This window comes from Dasypus novemcinctus, chromosome 15 (assembly GCF_030445035.2).
Source record: "Dasypus novemcinctus isolate mDasNov1 chromosome 15, mDasNov1.1.hap2, whole genome shotgun sequence".
Classification (NCBI taxonomy): domain Eukaryota; kingdom Metazoa; phylum Chordata; class Mammalia; order Cingulata; family Dasypodidae; genus Dasypus; species Dasypus novemcinctus.
In genome coordinates, this window is record NC_080687.1 from 39,835,166 (window position 1) to 39,854,621 (window position 19,456).

Sequence of the window (19,456 nt, forward strand, 5' to 3'; positions counted from 1 at the left end):
AGCAGACAACAAATCAAAAAAGGTTTACTAAAACCAAAGTAGGGAAGTGGATGTGGCTCAAGCGATTGGGCTTCTGTCTACCATATGGGAGGTCCAGGGTTTGATTCCTGGGGCCTCCTGGTGAAGGCAAACTGGGCTGTGCAGTGAGCTGGTCCAAGTGGAGAGCTAGCCTGAGCGGAGTGCTGGCACAGCAAGATGACACAAAAGAAAGAGACACAGAGGAGAGACAATAAGAGATGCCCCAGACCAGGTTGCTGAGGTGGCACAAGAGATTGAGCACCTCTCTCCCACTCAGGAAGGTCCCAGGATCGTATCCTAGTGCTGCCTAAAGAGAAGACAAGCAGATGCAGAACACACAGTGAATGGACACAGAGAGCAGGCAAAGTGGGCGTGGGGGTGGGGGGTGGGGGGTGGGAGAATAAAAAATACATCATTAAAAAAAACAAAACCAAAGTAGTCAGGAGTTATTATATGGGGAGGAAAAGTCTCAATCCTGGCTTTTCTTTTTATTTTTTCATCTCCCAATTAATCTGCATAGTTGGTCCTCATGTACTCAGTTTCTATTTGCTAAGCCACTGCAGAGGTAATTTCCATGAGTTAGCTCAGAAAATGGCAGGAGCAATAAAATTGTTAAATATTAACCTTTTTTGGTGAGGGGGTTGGGGATCAGTGTCAGTTCCTTAGGAAAGTACCTAATAATGATTGAGGGAACAACACAGCCTTAAGCTCAAGCCCCGGCATATTTTATTTCCAAAGCAACAGAGGTGGGTGTAAATACAACCAGAAACATCAGGTGACTTTACTGAAGGTTATTTGCTAGTTGGCTGAAAAAGCTGCACCAGCGATCCAGATTTCTTGACTCCGCCCTAGTGTGCCTCCCACAGGACCATCTCTGAACCACGGAATCGCTTTTCATTGTCGCAGCCTCTTCTGCACGCACGCGCAGGGTTCAAGGCTTGAGGAAAGTCAGGTCAGTCACCCTGATGTCGGTGTGCTCGTCCAGGCACCCAGCTGCCAGTCTCTGCTGGATGCGAGGGACTCGGTGTGATGCTACCTGGATCGACTGGAACGTTCTGATAAATGAATTCAGACATGTGTGTTTTCTGGGGATGGGGAAGGTTTTCTGCTTCCTGAAACTCTATGACAGCGAGGATGAATTCACAAAACCTATCTTATTTTAGACAAGGAATCATCCTTAAGTGGTAAATCAAATGCTTACTTTGGGAAATGTCTATAGGAATTACCTCTTGGTTGCGCTTATTTCTACCAGATCCCAAACAATCCTAAAAATTACTCTAAAATTAGAGAAAGGAGTGCTGGTGGGGGGTGTTAAAAAACAAGCCCCCCAAACCTAGAATTCTAATGGAGAAAGGAAAACAAGATCTGAAATTTAATGTTAAAAATGTACTTTTTTTCTCTGTGTAAAATACTTAATAGTAAAAAAGAGCTTATTTTGAAGCCAGGCACAAAAAGATGAATAGTGTATGGTCTCACTAATATGAACTAAATACAAAGAATAAACACATAGAGTTAAAACCTAGAGTATATATAAAAATATGTATGAGAAAATATTCATTAAAATTTAGAACAAAATGTTTATAGTCACATTTATACAATAAAATATATATGTTTTATATAAACAACAACAACAACAAAAAAAAACACCCTAGAGTATAGGTTACTAGGAGATAGGATGAGGGTTAAGAAGGGGTACTGATGCATTATGTACGTAGAATTTTTAATAGCTTGACTATAAACGTGTAAAAATGGTTAGAGTTGATGGTAACACATTATAGTGAGTATAACTAACATGGCTGGTTTGTAAAGGGGATTATGACTGAAAGCAGTAGTTTAGGGACTTAAATATTAATTGAAAGAAAGCTAGAGGATAATCTAGGGACTGAATAACAAACTGAACATGATGGTGGATATAAGGATTGTGGTTAATAGTACAAATACAAGAATGTTCTAACAACTGGAAAAAAAATGTAAGTCACATGGTAAGAATATGGTGATGCATGGGAAAAATGCAATTAATGTAACATGACTGTAGTTAACAGGAATATTGTACTATCCTTGCATCAGTGTTAAGGAAGGTACTATATCAATGCTAAGGGTCAACAATAGGAGAATATAGGATTTCTTTTGGACTAAGGAAAATATTAAAAAATTTATTGAGGCGATGACTTGCAACTCTGTGATGAAAATGAGAGCCACTGAGTATACAATTTAGATGGATTGTACAAGGCATGGGACTGTATAATACAGTGAACTATGTGGTGGAAGATGGACTATGGTAAACAGTACAAATATGAGAGTGCTCTCTCAGGAACTATAACAAATGTATAATACTAATACGTGGTGTTAATAATAGTGGGGTATATGGAAAAAACATATCAAATGTAAGCTATGGACCATAGCTAGTAGTAATATTTTGATGATATTCTTTCATAATCTGTAACAAATGTTCCACAATAATGCAAGGTATTGGTGGAGGGGTGATGTATGGGAATTCTGCACATTATATATGATTGTTCTATATGCTCACAACTTTTCTAATAAAAAATATATATAAATACAAAAAAAGCTTATTTTGAAAGCACCCATTGCCAGATGATCTTGTATTTTCACTCTGTTAGCCATGGAGCCTGCCACATCCCTCTAGCAAAAATCACTCAGCCTATAGCTTCCTGTTGAAGAACTTATTTCTTAGCTATTTTTGTTGTTGTTTCTCTTCTTAGGTATGACCAGGTTTTGAACCAGTACCGGGAAGCTAAGCCAAGAGCAGCCCATCCATCCACTGACTGGTGCATGGGCAGCCTGGTGTGTGCTGCATGCTGTCCATCTGAGATGAAGGTAATTGGCTAAGCAAAGCAGGTGCACTCCCTCTTGGCCTGGAGAAAGTAGAAAGGACTGCCTGGTTTTTGGAAGAGGAGGTCAGAGAATGAGGCAGAGGTCTTGAGTGACAAACCTGGAGTCAGGAGCAATCAAGAACCAAGAAGAAGGAAGCAGATGTGGCTCAAGCATTTGGGCACCAGCCTACCACATGGGCGCCCACATGCCCATGGGAAGTCCTGGGTTTGGTTCCTGTGTGCCTCCTAGAGAAGACGAGCAAGACAGCAAGCTGACCTGATGGGCTGGTGCGACAGGCTGGCCCAGCGAGCTGATGCAACAAGATGACTCAACAAGGAGACACAAAGAGAAAACACCATGCAAGATTCAACAAAGAAGGGAGTGGAGGTGGCTCAAGCAATTGAGTGCCTCTCTCTCACATGGGAGGTCCCAGGTTCGGTTCCTGGCCCTCCCAAAGAAAAGACAAGCAGACACAGAGAGAGTACAATGAATGGACAGAGAGAGCAGACAGCAAGCACAGACAATGAGCGGGGGAATAATTAATAAATAAATAAATAAATAAATAAAATAACCAACAAGAGTTTTGGCCCCTGAGCAACCTCAGAAGTAGATGACTCATCAGTGTCTGTCCTACAGAAGCACCTCTATTCCTTTGGTGACCCAAATAAATCCCTATTCATTACATTAAAAATATATTGAACTCAGATACCTAAATATAAGGAAAAAATAAATGAACAGAAACCGTAGGAAAAATACAGCAGAATATTAAGGGGAAAATGTCGACAATTGCACTTAACTTGGAGTGTGCTTTGAGAAACTGCAAATCATTTTGAAAAGTTTGCCTGAAATTCTCTAATTACTCCTTTAGAAAATTTTTGCCATTTAATATTCAGATAGTTTTAACTGGATAATCAACAGTTTTTTTTTTTTATCCTGTACATATAGCATTGGTGTGTGATCTTAATGTGGTTCCATCAAATACAGTTCCCAAAATTCTCCATCCAGTCAAGTCAATCTGTTTATTGTCCTTTAAATATGCTATGATATATCCCGGTCTCCACACCTTTGCTTATATTTTTAATATTTTTCTTGGCATGGCATGCCATTCTCTCTCTATTATATAAGTCTGGTGATGCTGTATTTTTAGGATAAAAATTCAAAAGGAATTTCCTCTTAAGGTGAAAGCTGAGGTCATTGACCTATTTGACATTTGTAGAACTCCACAGAACATTTACCAAGATAGATAATATTCTGGGTCATAAAACAAGTTTCAACAAATTCAAAAGGATTCAAGTCATACAGTTTACTGTCTGGTTGGAATGTAATTAAATTAGAAATCAGTAACAGAAAGATATTTGGAATATCCCCAAATATTTGGAAACTAAATAACACACTTCTAAATACACTATGGGCTAAACGAGAAAACTTAGAAAGTATTTTGAGATTAATGAAAATAAAAATAAAACACAAAGTTTGTAGAATGCTACTAAAGCAGTATTGAGGAGGAAGTTTATAGCACTAAATACTCTAGAAAAGAAAAAAGTTCTTAAATCAATTTCCTCTGCTTTCACCTCAGAAAACAGAAAAAGAAGAGCAATTCAACCAGAGCAAGCAGTAATGGAAATGAGAAAGCTAAGACAAAAAAGAAAGCAACCCAAAAAACCCATAATGAAATAGCAAACAGAAAAAAAAATCAATGAAAAGGAAATCAGAGCTGGTTCTTTGATAAGCTCAATGACATTGACAAACTTCTTTCTAAACTACTATTCTTGCAGATTCTTTCCAGTATTTTATAAGTTGTTTTGAGGTTCAATGAAAAAATTGTTTGGGAAATACTTATCAAGTTATAACTATAAGATAATTTCTAAATTTTTATTGTATATGGTGTTTGTGAAACTAGATAATGATTGGTAAATTGTAGAACCCTGATCATCAAGGCAAAGGGCATGTCTTGACCAAGCTGTTGAAATTGTAGGACTGGTTCAATAAGATAAAAATGGGATAGTTTGACCACAGAGTGTGCCCATTCCATTTCCATCATGCCAAACCCCTACTCAGAGATTTCAGGGAAGAAGTCTGTTGCTGACCATTCCATACCAGAAAACTACAGACAGCAAAGCTAAAGCAAGTGTCCTATAATCCAACTTAGGAAGTGCATTAAAAAATATATTTATTTAGGGAAGGAGATGTGCCTCAAGTGATTGGACTTCCATCTGCCATATGGGAGGACCCAGATTTGATCCCTCAAGCCTCCTGGTAAAGGTGTGGCCACGTGGCGAACCAGGCCTGCCCGATAAGCCACGTAGCAAGATGATGATGCAACAGAAAGAGAGATGAAGGGGAGAGTCAAGGTGAGATGTAGCAGAAACCAGGAAATGAGGTGTTGCAAGTGACAGGGAACCTCTCTCCACATCGGAGGTCCCCAGGATCAAATCCCAGTGAATCCTAGAGGAGAAAACAAGAAGAGAAGACAAAAAAAAAGAGAGAAACAGGGAAACAGACTTTGGCCCAGTGGTTAGGGCATCCGTCTACCATATGGGAGGTCCGCGGTTCAGACCCCGGGCCTCCTTGACCTGTGTGGAGCTGGCCATGCGCAGCGCTGATGCGCGCAAGGAGTGCCGTGCCACGCAAGGGTGTCCCCCGCGTGGGGGAGCCCCACGCGCAAGGAGTGCGCCCGTGAGGAAAGCCGCCCAGCGTGAAAATAAAGAGCAGCCAGCCCAGGAATGGCGCTGCCCACACTTCCTGTGCCGCTGACGACAACAGAAGCGGACAAAGAAACAAGATGCAGCAAATAGACACCAAGAACAGACAACCCGGGGAGGGGGGGAAATTAAATAAATAAATAAATCTTTAAAAAAAAAAAGAGAGAGAGAAACAGACACAGAAGATCACACAGCGAATGGTCACAGACAGCAAAAAACAGCAGGGGAGGTGGAAGGGGGAGAAAAAAATATATATTTATTTAGCTCCTAGTGTATGACCCACTATGGTATAAGAGCATAGTTTCTGAAGCCAGATTTCTGTGTTCATATCCTAACTCTGCCCTTAACTTGAGAAATTCCATTAAACTCACTGCATGTCAATTTCATTATCTGAAAAGTTTAAATAACACTGGATTGCAGTGGGTCATAGTCAAATAAGTTTAATAGCCATTGGTATAGTGATTAAGAGTCTGGGATCTGGAGTCAGGAACCCACGTAGATTTGAATGTTGATTTTGCCACTTGCTTGTTAAAATAGTTTGGGAAAATTAACTTAAATTATACCTCAGTTTTGTCATCTAGATTATGAGAACAATCATAGCAATTACTTTATAGTTTTAATCTATATTTACAAAATGAGCTAATTTTTGTTAAACACTTAGATCATTGCTTGAGATATAGTGAGTGAGCCATAAATATAGGGATTTTTATCTTTCTTTGTTGGTTTTGGTCAATACTTCCTTGAGAAAAGTCTTGAGGGTAGCAGGCAGCATCCCATTAAAAGTAAGACCATACTAAGCCAAAAACAAAAACTTTCTGGCAACCCTTTCAGAACCTATTTTACCAAATAATGCAGGTTTTCCCATCCTTACATGTTGCTGAGAACGCAGTAAAAACTTGATCACAAGAAACTGACTAATATTTCCTTTTGCCTCTAACCCTTTGCACAATGGTTGTTAGGTAGACTGTTAGTAAAATTCATGAGTTCAAAAGATTGAAATAACAGCAGTGGCCAGGGCATGGGAAAAGAGTGGAATGTGATGATTTACAAAGAGGAAACAAGCAGAAAATTTGCCTGATTAGATTAAGGGAGAAAGGAGAGGCAAATGTCAAAGATGACTGTTTTAGAATCTCAGCTATTAAAAGATCAATCCAATAATCAGAAAAAGAAACAGGGGGAAAAAAGATAGAGACTTGTCAAGAATGGCCTCCAAATTGGGGGTAATGAAACCAGTTCAGAATTTTGCGATACCGATAACCTCAAGGGGAATGTCTTACATGCAATTTTACACCGTCTCACCTCATTGCACAGATCATGAAGTCCAAAAGAAATTAAAGTTGGACCTTCTGGCAAGTTAACTACATGTCCTTGTCCCCCTGATTGAGTGCTTTCTTGTTGTCACCTTTAAAGACACAGGTCCATTCAGCTGTATTTTCAGGTATTGAGAAAAACTGACAGTTCGTGGAAGTGTCATGGAGCTGCAATACTTTTGCCTTCATTTTAGTAATGCTGTTTCTACCTTATTTCCCCATCTATACATTTAATAGAAATCTGGCCAAGGCTTGCTTTTTTTGAACGGCACTGGCTTTCTGCTGCTACTTTGTAGAAGACACTGATTTAAGTCTATAAATGCAATATAAACAAATATATACTGATTACTGTTACTAAAACAAAAGAAAACTTCCTCTTTCATCAAAATATTTTGCTAACATTTTGGTTGGAACCCCTCAAATCCCAACGAGCAACCATAAATCATGGTGCCATTCAACCTATGCCCCTTCTTGGCCCACATTTTAAATTTTATTTTATTTTTATTATTTTTATTTTTTAAAGATTTATTTCTGGCCCCCCCCCCCCCCCCCCCCGCTCTCTGTGTCTACTTGCTGTGTGTTCCTCTGTGACCGCTCCCATTGTTATCAGTGGTACCGGGAATCTGTGTTTCTTTTTGCTGTATCATCTTGTTGTGTCAGCTCTCTGTGTGTGCGGCACCATTCCTGGGCAGGCTGCACTTTCTTTCGCGCTGGGTGGCTCTCCTTATGGGGCGCGCTCCTTGCGCGTGGGGCTCCCCTACGCAGGGGACACCCCTTTGTGTCAGGCACTCCTTGTGCGTATCAGCACTGCCCATGGGCCAGCTCCACACGGGTCAAGGAGGCCCAGGGTTTGAACCGTGGACCTCCCATGTGGTAGGTGGACACCCTGTCGATTGGGGCAAGTCCACTTCCCACTTGGCCCACTTTTGAAGCCTGAAATTTAAAGTCAGAGCCTCTTGGCTTTCTCAGTTAAATATGAAGTACAAGTTAATGAATGTGTCATGATATACTGACCACTAATATAGAATATATAACAACTTGGGTAGGAACTGCCCTCTAGGAATAAAGCTGTATGTTTTTAAGCTATTATAAGTCCAAGTTTTCAGTTGCATGCAGGTGAACCTAATTTTAACTAATACACCACTCCAATTTCCTTCAAATCTTTTATAATAGCACACATCTGAATTCTTTTCCCTCAAAAGAGGAATTATTTTTAGTTTATTATTTTGGTAGATGATGTTTCTTTCCTTTAGCTCTTCCTACTACAAGTCTTTCCCCAGTGGTGCAGAGAGCCAATGCAGAGATTCTAGGACTTATTTTGTATATCTCTTTCAATCACACATTCATAAACTGAGAGAATGACCACAGGACTGTGTTCTGAGTCCTCACCTTAGGCAGACTTGGGCCAAAACTCCACTTATCACTTGACCCTAAAAAGTGATTTATAAGCCACAATGGTGGTCTAAGTCTCCAAGAATTAGAATGAACTTAGAGCCAATGGCCAATAATTTTTGAAATACCTAAGCTTTACCCTTCCCTAATGCCTATTTAGCTTGGCAAATAGCAGGTGAGTCCTTTTGGAAAAGCAGACAGATTCATAGTATATACTTAAAATCATATTGGAGGGTCTTCCTTTCATTCAAACCTTTCAGTCTGCACACTCACCGAGGTATGGATGATGCGCTGTATTTCTTTTATTATGCTAGCTCTAGGCACTGAAAATGTAGCTGAGAACAAAATAAAGTCCTTGCTTTCATGGAGCTTACGTTCTAGTGGGTGGAGAGAGATAATAATCAAGTAAACAAATGAGTATGTAGTATTTCAGGAGCTGAAGACTGCTCTCAAGAAGAGTATCTTATTCTTGTAATAAGGAAACTAAGCGTAATTATAATTAATGGCTAAATGTTACCTCCTGTAAACTTCCCTGCTGCTCAAGTGTGGTCTCTTTCTTAGCCAAATTCTGCAAATAAATTCACTATCTTTCCCCTGACATGGAACATGACTCCCAGGAATGACCCTCCCTGGTGCTAAGGAATTATTACCAAATGTTAATCAGTTATGTGTTTGGAGAAAGACCTTGATCAAAAGGGGGAAATATTAAATAAAATAGAGTTTTTATGGCTAAGAGAATTCAAAGTGAGCCAGAAGGTCATTCCAAAAGTTATCCTTATGGAGGTCTCAGCCAGATTTCACAAACTGCCACAATAAACAAAGCCTAAAACAAAGGGATGCCTTAGGGCCCTAGAGAATCTTTTTAAAAGATCATACCATATAGTTATTGAAATGAATCAGAACCAAAATGTTGTTTTGTGTTATATTTTGTGCCCAACAATGACACAATTTTCAGTAAATTTTAGTGAGATATGATAACTTGACCTTCAGCAAAATAAAGTTTCAAATGACTCAAATTAATTATTTTGGAAATATATTTTAACATGGATATTAGATCTTACACTCTTTGTGGACTTTTATTATGTATAAGCTGAGTAAAAAGCAGAAATGTTAGAGGTCATCTCAGTTTGGTGACTCTAGCAGTATCCCCAGATTGTACCCACTTACTTGGACATAAAAGCTTCACATCTTATTCTTGCATCACTTCCCTCAGGAAAGAGTTGTTCCGGACTATACAGCACATCAACCAACACTGAGAATTCAGCCTGCATCATTGGGCTGAACTGTGCTCCATAGAGGCCACTACATCCTAAAGAATAAAGCTTGAGAGAATCCATATGAAGACTTGAGTCAGATTTCATCTTTTGAAAGACTGACTAACCAGGACTAAGAACACTAATTAGGCCAAGAATTTTAATCAGGAATGAGATATGAGAATTTCAGAGAGCCTCCCATAGCACCAAATGTGTGTCCTTGAAACATTGTCTTGTTTAATGTATAAAAATAAAAGAACAGTATAACAGGATCAGGAGAATAGAAAATATGGGTTCCATTAATTTATTTAATGGTCAGATGTCTCTCTGGTAAGCTTACATTTTAGCAGAAGTGAGTGAGGGTGAAAGTCTTGTGGATATCTGGGGAAAGGGAACAGCAAGTGTAAAATCCCTGGAGCAAGTATAGCATGGAAGCCAGTAAGATTGGTGCAGAGTGGGCAAGAAGGATAGTCATTGGCAAGAGGTAAGAGAGGTGTCAGGAACCAGATCATGTGGACTCTAATTATAGAAACATATAGACCCAAAGCAGCAATTCTCATACTTTCTGAACGAATTGGGAGTTTACAGAATGGTTTTGAGTAGAGTAGTGACCTGATATATTATAAAAAGATTACTTTGGCTGCTCTAAGTACACACCAGAGAGACCAGGTACCAGGATATTCTAATACTCCAGGCAAGACATAACAGTACCAGTAAGGATACTGAGAGTAGTCAGATTTTGGTTCTACATCAAAAGTAGAGCCAATAGAATTTACTAATGGATAGAAGGAAAGAAAGAATTGAAGACGGCACCAAGGTTTTTGCCCTAGGCATATGGTAAATGGAATTGCCATTTATTTTGAACTGGGAAAGATTGGAGGAGGTTTTTGGAAGTGGGTGTTAGAAATAAAGAGTTCTGTTTGGAAGAGATCGAATTCTGGATGATTGTCTATCCAAGTAGAAATCTTGAGGAGCCAGTTGAATAAATGAGTCTGGTGGGCAAGAGGCTGGTCTGGGCTCGAGATCCCAACTGGGGAGTCACCAGCTAATGGATGACATTGAAAGCCACAGGACTGGGTAAGACCCTCTTGGGAGTCAGGGTTTAGATAACAGGAAAAGTTCCATGCTTAAGAAGATGAACAGAAATTAGAAAAGGTGACTGAGAAGGCACATCCTGTAAGGAGGAAAATTGTAGGAGAGTTATGCCCTACAGAACAAAATAGGAAAGTGATAAAGAAGGGATAGTCAACAATGTTATGTAATGCTGCTAGATTGAGTAAAACCCTGATTGAGAAATGACTATTGACTTTGGCATCATGAAAATGACTCTTGGATTTGTCAAATGTTTCCTCATGACCAAATTCAGATTATGTATATTTTGGTAAGGAAGTCATGGAAACAATGTTATGTCCTTCTTAGTGTATCATATCTGGAGGAATGTGATGTCAGTATGTTTCAATACTGGTGGTATTAACTTTGATCATAGGTTTCTCAAAAGTAAACTTCATATTTTCTTTTGGTAATTAGGGTCTTGTGGGGATATACTTTGAGACTATGCAAATATCCTGTTTCTCAATATAATTTTCCCTACTAATTTTAGTATTTATTCTTGCTTTTTGCTATTCTTCCTGTGATGTTTGCCACATAGTAAATTTTTATTTCTGTCATCCCTCTTACATTTTTCAGTTGGGATTTACTGTAAGAAAGAGTATTCTGTTCATTTTGCTTGTGGTGATGATCATCTTTGTCCCAGGGAGAAATCCTGGGTGGAAGCCCCTGAGTGGAAAGGTAACGGGCGTCTTCCTTTTTTTAAAAAAGCAGTTTTATTGAGATATATTTACTTACCATGTGTAGCAGTTTGATATGGTTATGAATCCCAAAAATAGATATTGGGTTATGCTTGTGAGCTGATCTGTACCTGGGCATGGTTGAGTTATGATTAGGGCATTGACTCCCCACCCCTTGGTGGGTGCGGACTCATAGATAAAAGGCATGGCAAAGAACAGAGTTGGAAAAAAAAAAAAAAAGAACAGAGTTGGGGTTTCTGATGTTGGAGTTTGATGCTAAAGACTCAAGCTGGAGCCCCAGCAAGTAAGCTCACAGAGGAAAGAGAAGCCAGTCCCAGGAAGAAAAGAACCTTGAACCCTGAGAAAAGCAAGCCCCAGGAACAAGGAACCCAGGAAGCCTGAACCCTCACAGACATCAGCAGCCATCTTGCTCCAAATAGACTTTGGTGAGGGAAGTAGCTTATGCTTTATGGCCTGGTATCTGTAAGCTCCTACCCCAAATAAATAGCCTTTATGAAAACCAACCAATTTCTGGTATTTTGCATCAGCACCCCTTTGACTGACTAATACACCATGCAATCCATTCAAAGTATACAATCAATGGCTTTTAGTATAATGACAGAGTTGTGCATTTATCACCACAATCAATTTTAGAATATTTTCATTACTCCAAAAAAAGAAAAACCCTATTCCCCTTAGCATTGACCTCTCAGGTAGCCTTCTGACCCTGAAGAAAAGAATTGACTTTCAGGTTTTCATATTGTGTTCTCTACTATCCATGTGGTTATATTGCAGTGAATTTGATGATTATAATACTTGAATAGCAAAATAAACCATAATGTTGCTGCTTTCTGGGTGACTATATTCATAAAATCAGAAAAGAGTAAGGATAGGTAGAAGTGATGAGAAAATTTAGCATTCCGTTTCACCAGCATGTCTGCAGCAGAGAAAGGAAACACTTCTCAAACTCAGCATGAAGGAAACGATGACCTTTGTGAACTCTGATAGCTTTAGATAACCAAACAAAGCCTTTTCATTAGACTTGGCAGGAGGCTGCAGACTGGTCTTTGACTAAAGAACAAAACTTTGTTTTGAAAGGGTCTCCGGTTTCTTTTTCTCCTTCCTAGGAGCAGAAAACACAACCTTTCCTTTCTTAGAGAAAGCTGCACTCAATAGGTAGAGAATAAGGGCAGGATCCTTCCTCTGATAAAGTCCAAGTGTTTTAGGTGAGGAAGTCGCCATCCCCACCAAAGCCCCTTACCAGCAGGAAAGGGATAGAAAACCATTATTCTCTGTGTAAAATCAAGGAGAGGGGGCACACTTATTGAAAAGCACCCAGGGTGGTCCTCGGCTGGGTCAGTTTGCTCATCGCTGCAGACTAGACAAGCACATGGAACTAGGCTAGGTAGGAAAAGTGGCTTTATTAGCCAGCAGGAGACCGGAGATATATAATCTCAAATCAGTCTTCCCGCTAAGGGTTTTTCTCACAGATTTTTTTTAACCGATTGAAACAACGAAAGTTAATCATTAGGTTGACATTTCTAAGGAGGGTCAGGAAAAATTACTTTTTGCTTTCTTAATCTTAAAATATGCATGTTACCTGGGGTGATTAGGATGGGGGCGTGGTATGGATAGGGAGGTACAGATGAGACGATGGATGCGAGTAAAGATAACAAGCAAGGAGTGCAGTTATACATTTTTGGTGGCGCTACATCTGGTTAATGTTAAATCTGTAGCTCTGCATACCTCTGACAGGTGAGCAAGAGTTACACTGAATTTTTCATATATTAGAAGGTACAGTGCAATGCTTTAATACTTAAGCTATACTGGGTTTTTCGAGTACCACACTGTGGTCACTACTGTGATGGAAGAGGACAAGCTGACCTGTGCAAACAGGCAGGATAGTGAACTGGCGAGGCTGTGGGTCCACTGCAGCACCTCACTGGTACAGGTTTGTCGCCTGGGGCTTAGATAACTTCCGTCCAGATACCATAATCCATTGCTGTCACTTCTACAGCTTGTTTGCTAACTAACTTTCTAGGCTTCCCTCATTCAAATATAAACCTGTAAATATGCTTATCTCCTCATTTTCAGTCTATTCTTGGCCAGATTTTGACTATGAGTGTTGCAGAAACAAACTGCCTGAGAGTGAAAATAAACTATACTGCATGCCACTTTCCCATATCTGACTATTTGTATTTCACAACACAGACAGGACCAGTTTCTTTGCAGAGTGGATTTGTTACCAGATTTTATCTAGGTTCTTGACTATGCTGCAGAAATGAATTTCAAGAGCATGTCAGGTGAGTTAGGCCAGTAATTTATTAAGGTAGAAGGGAAGAAAGGTGGGAGAAAACAACAGGTCATGGGTCCCAGGTAGAGAGGAAGGGGCTGAAAAGTGATAAAGCGGGCTGATTTACAGACTGCAATTCCCCCTTACAGATTATAAATGCCTAGGTTTTACTTGTGTGGTGACCATAGCAGGGGAAAAATGGTGAGAGCAGGGCACAGGAGGCAGGAACAGGAGTCCAAAGGCAAGAGAGCAATTTCAGGCCTTGTGCCTGCTTTTTGAATGATTAATTATTCCATTCCTTTGCTAATGGTAGGGGAGGAGTTCTAGCTGTTTGCTGTTTTGATTGATTACCCCACCCATAAATACGGTCGTGTGTCGTGTCCGTCCCCCCCCCCCCCCCCCCCCCCCCGTGCGGGCCCAATGATAAAGTCCTTGGGGAATATCCAGGGCTTCTCCTGGCTTCCAGAGGAAATCTTGTTCTGAATGGCAGAATCTTGCAGACGGTCTTCCAGCAGTCATCTTGGGGGTTACTGATGTAAGCGGACTTCTTGCCAGGTTTCAGATCTGTCTATTGATTCCCTATCTTACTAACCTGCTTCATTCCCCATCAGAGAGTTTACACCTTTCTTCTTAAAGGGATGCTGAAGGGTGATATCATTCTTCTGAAAATGTTGTAGAATTTGAGAGAGGTTCAATTATTTGTGTATAGAAAGGCCAGGACTCAGGAATGATTTTGAGAAGGAAAAATGGTTTATTGACGGCAGGTGGGACTCCGGAGCTTTCTGTTGTAAACCCAAGCCTGGAACAAGATTTTCAAGTTCCTTTTATACAGGGTGGGGAGTCAAATGGTGCTTTTATCAAAGAAAACTACTTTCTTTGTTAGTTAAGTCTTTGCCTGCGTACCAGGTAGGTTTTGAATGAACGTATCGCCTATACCTCAGGTGAGCTTGAATTAGCATCTTGCCCACATTCTGTCTGGATGCAACCTTGAAGATACATTCAGTCTTACATCTTTTCTGAACATTCAAAGCCCATATCACTTAACTGAATTTCTAGAGACTAGGCACACTTGGATACAGAATTAAATGATTTTGAATTTATGCACAGGCTATATTATATTTCCCATTTGAGGCCAAGAACAAGTTCCCTTAAGTTTTGGCATCACCACCATCAGAGTTTCCCTGGACTGACTGGTATGTCTATAGACTTTGCATTGCTAAATTGCCTCCTGGGACTGGAGTCGTTGCCATGGTCACCAAGAGCAGGACTGCAGCCTCTTACCATTCCACACCCACAAGTCAGGACAGACAGTTTAAGTTAAGGTTATCTCTGAAGAGACAAAGAGCTTCCCACCCATAGCCCACATCAAAACTACTTCCTGCTGGTTAGGGGCAGTAGGCTCTACCTGACAAGGTGTAAAATTCTACTATTCTGTCTTGGTTCGAGGATCCTGGGTGAAGCTGGATGAAGTCTCTATATGGCTAACAAGATGTTGATTCTGGAAGAAATAAACTTGATTAGAATTTTGAGAATACATGGTCCAACTAAGAGGATACTGGACCATAAAAGTAGAAAAGGTCAGGTGTCTGTGAAGGCTGCATTTTTCCAAAGTTGGTGGAAAAAAATATTTTCCCTTGAGTTATTTTATGCTATTGGTTACCTCTAGGGAGAGATTGCAATAGGCAATGGATTTAGGTTTAAATTGCCCATACTCTTTCCTATGGTAGAGGAGATGAATGAGCAGAGGCATTGCCCTTTTCACGTAAGTTACAGGAGATGAAAACAGGCAAGGATTTTTAAGGGGTGTCTGGTTTGCCCTCTTCCTAGCAAAAGGAATTTGGTCTAGAGTTAAAGGAACAGCTGACTTTGATATTACTTAGCTTTTTTCTCTTGAAGAGGTAATTCAGGCCATCCAAGGAATGGCATTTGTGCATCCCATCAGGTGCTTCTGGTAAACTGGCACTTTTTTGGGCAGCTGGCTTCACTCAAAATTAGTGCACTAAGCTGGAAATTCTTTTAACTTTAATAGCCGTGGGAGTGATCAGGATTACAGAGTAAAGTTGCTTCCATTTTGGCTCTAATTGAGAATGAGGCTTGTTTTCTTGCCAAGTTTTGATCAAAACCTGGTTTGCAGGTCCTGGACCATCTCAAAGAGGCCAAGTTGAAGTGGGTTCTAGCCACCTTGTTTGCTGTTTCCCTTCTGGTGAGAAAATGCTTGGCCCTGTATGATGGTATGTGGGTTTGCCAGTCCTCCCCAGGGTATGAGTGGGACAGGTTCTGGAATAAGGGCTAGGAGGGAGACCTGGGCTAAGCATGGTCATTAACTACTTAGAAAATGAAGTTTACAAGGACTATTAACATGTTCAATATCCCTATGCATATGATCTAGAATAGAAGATATAGGTACAGTACTTACTATGGTTAATATACTACCCAATGCGTAAGTTTCTCTTTGAGCTGCAATTAATAGATTTAAGTTACAGGTTTGCAATACTTTACATGTTATCTCTCCTTGGGAGCAGGCCATAATGCCGATTGTATCTAAGTTCTACTTAACAATACTCTGATGATCATTGCTCCACTGGGTGTGTTCTTCACATAGCCAGCAAGCTGCAGCACAGTTGACCCTAGAGAGAAGCTAGGAAAGTAGGTTCCAGTATTCCACCAGCCTGGTGCATAGTGCTCTTTGGCACTATGAAACAGTGCCAGTCTGGAGGCGATATCCATTGTACATTTGGCTATTATCAAACTATCATTGGCTGCTGCAGGAGTTTGAAACTGCAAGGTAGCCTCCATTGACTTCAGGAGCACAACCAGAGATTTATTGTTTTAGGGGTCAGTGACCAACCTAGCCAATAACTCAAATGGAGAGGCACCATGCAGTGTATTGAAGGCCTGGTTTGAATGCACAAGAGTTTGACAATGTTGAAGTTTATCTCTTGATTTTTATACATTTTTTAAACACTTCCAATGCAATGTGTAATGTATCAAATGAACTTAACTTTTTAGTACTTTGCTTCTTACTTTTACCATGAAGACGTTAATTAGCAAGTGTTTTACTTTAACAGTAGAGGAAAAACTATTACTTCCATTTCTTAAAATGGAAACTGAAGATTCCCAATGGAATCAAGGTAACTTTTTATTACTGCCACTTGAATATGCACACTGAGGTGGCTTCCAGACAGGTTTCACTATTATGAAATTACTTTTTTGCCATTAATATCAATTTAGGTTTCTAGTTAATAATGGCTTCTTGGAATTAGCCATTTAAATGCTTCAGTTTAGAAGGTGCTTTTACAAACTCTTTATAATTTACTACAACCACGTAGACTGGTTAATTTACCTTAGATTACAATTAGGACCCAATGAAATTTATTTTATGCATTTAAAAGAGGGCAGATATACATTTCTTTAACTTAATTTCATAAGATATGAATTTAGAGTTTTCATTTGTTAATTTGATATCATCTTGATATATGAAGTTATATATTGAACAAGTAGGCAGACATGAATAGCATTTGACACAGAAACATAGGACTTACTGTTACAATTTTTATTCTCTTACAAAATAAGTTTAACTGTAAGGTAACATTTAAAAGATTTCTTTGAAGGCTTCTTTTAATTTCTCTAATTTGCACTGTGATCATGCAGTTTTGCACAAGAACTTTGTTCCTTAATTAATGGCTTATAACCAAAATGTTGCCAATGCATTAATAAAAATTTCCTTTGCTTCAGAACTTAATTTTTTTTCTTTGACTTTAGCAGACCTTGGATGAGCAAGACTAATTTTATGTATATTTACTGAGGCTATTGAAGTCTCAAGGAAACTGGTTTCTTTCATGAATTCCTGCTTTTAGGAACCCTGACAGTTAAGGTAGTAGGCTTCCTTCACTTCCCAGTCTTCAGAGATAACAGGACTCTGGAGTCTGCTGTACTGGAGGAGTGGATGTTCAACCCTGAGGGTCGAGAATTCCACCAGGCAGCAATTTAGCCCACACTACGAGAAAAAGCAGGGTCTCTAATACCAGTAGGACAGGAGACAGGGATGTCTCAAATTTGCTTTCCCCTGAGCCAAAAGGGCAGAAGCTGTTATGAAATAACCATAAGCAAAGGCAAGTGGTGAGGCTAGGTTTGAAATGACCATAAATGAAGGTAAGGTCAGTTTAGAATTTACACTTACAATAGTAGGTTTAGGCTAAATCTACCAGTTATATTTTCAGTTATTATCCTTTTGCTGTTTTATGATATAAAGGCATCATAAATGATCTTAATTCTTAGTTACAGTTTCTAGTAAGTTTTTACTTTAAGGTGAATTGGGTACCTTTATTAACTAAGCCCCAAGAATTTTATTAGTAACAATTTCACTGAGTGTCTCTGCTTTTCTAGCAATTGAATCAATTCCACTTGTAATTTTTACATTTATTCCACTTGCAAGACAGTATTGACATTTAAAGACTCATTATTAGGGTACCTTTCACCACTATCTATTTGTAACAGGTGAACCACAAATCTGATTTCTTAGGCACAAGCAAACTGACAAAGTTAAACACAGATTTTAAAGTTGAACACAAAGTTAAGCACAGATGAAAACAGAAAAATTTTATACCTTTTGCATTTCTAGGAACTCCTTGATTTTAATTGATGGCATAAGAGGTTTCTTATTTTCCAGGAGAGGTTTACTAACTGGTCTGGATTTTCATCTCTGGTCACACCTTTTATAGGTACAACTGAGTTCAAACTGTTTCTAAAAGAGAGTTATTTGAAATTTGAGGTATGTTTTCCCATTTCTTTAAGGAGACACATGAGGTTTCTGGGCCTCAGATCCTTCTGTCGTTTTTTCTTGCACTGGTTTAGCTGGAATTCAGGGTTCTATACAGAGGGTGCTCTTGGCTATACTGTGGCCATGTAGACCAGTAGTAGGCAGAATTTTCTGATTCCTGAGAAGGGACTTCTGTGGGAGTTTGCTGGTATGCTAGAGGCTGCACCCATTATTCGAGGAAGAATGAAGAAGCACTTTTTAGTCTACTGGTCTGGCAACTCAGAGTCCTAGTTTGATTAAAACATTCACCATGCCACATAATTTAGAGTTGATGCTCTATTCTCAGCATCCTGAGAATTTTAATTTTCAGAGCCTGCCTGGCCTGTAGGCATTCCTATGAGCAAACTAGTTCCTAGAGGATGTTTGATGAAATTCTGAAGATCAGACCAATGCACCCAAGCCAAGTTGCTGGGAGACATTCTGAGCAGTTACCCCAAATCAAAGTGCCTGAGATGTTTCAGGGGATATTTGGCTACCCTCTGAATGGAAGGGCCCAAGGATTGAGGACCATTCAGAATTTACTGCTCTCGTTCTCAGCACCCCTGACATTCCAGGGTCTGAGACTGACTGCACTGTTACCCAAACAGAAGCACCTGAAATCTCAGGGAATGTTTGGCTGCTCTCTGAATCAAAGCGCCCAAGCTTTCAAGTCTTGGGGGACATTCAGAGTTACTTCTCTAGTTCCCACCACCCCAGGAATCAGAGAGCCTCTGCTACCGGGCATTCCTGGGGCCATTCTGGATGTGGAAGACAGATCAAATAAATTGGATGCCCTCCAAGCTGAATACTGCTCTGTCCTCAGAGAAGGTGCAGACAGCTTCTTCCTCCTATCCTTCCAGAAGTCTTAGACACAGCCCTAGTTTATGACTTTACTGTCTAGGAGTTTCCCAGTTAGGCCAGCTATCAAGAAGCAATTAAGTGATTAGAGATCAATTGTTCTAGCTAACAGGTTTTGGGATTCTCAGGCAATCACTCCCTTGCTAGCTAAGAAATTTTCAGTTTTACAGTTTTTAAGACATTCCAAAGCATTTTAACACAAACCTTTAA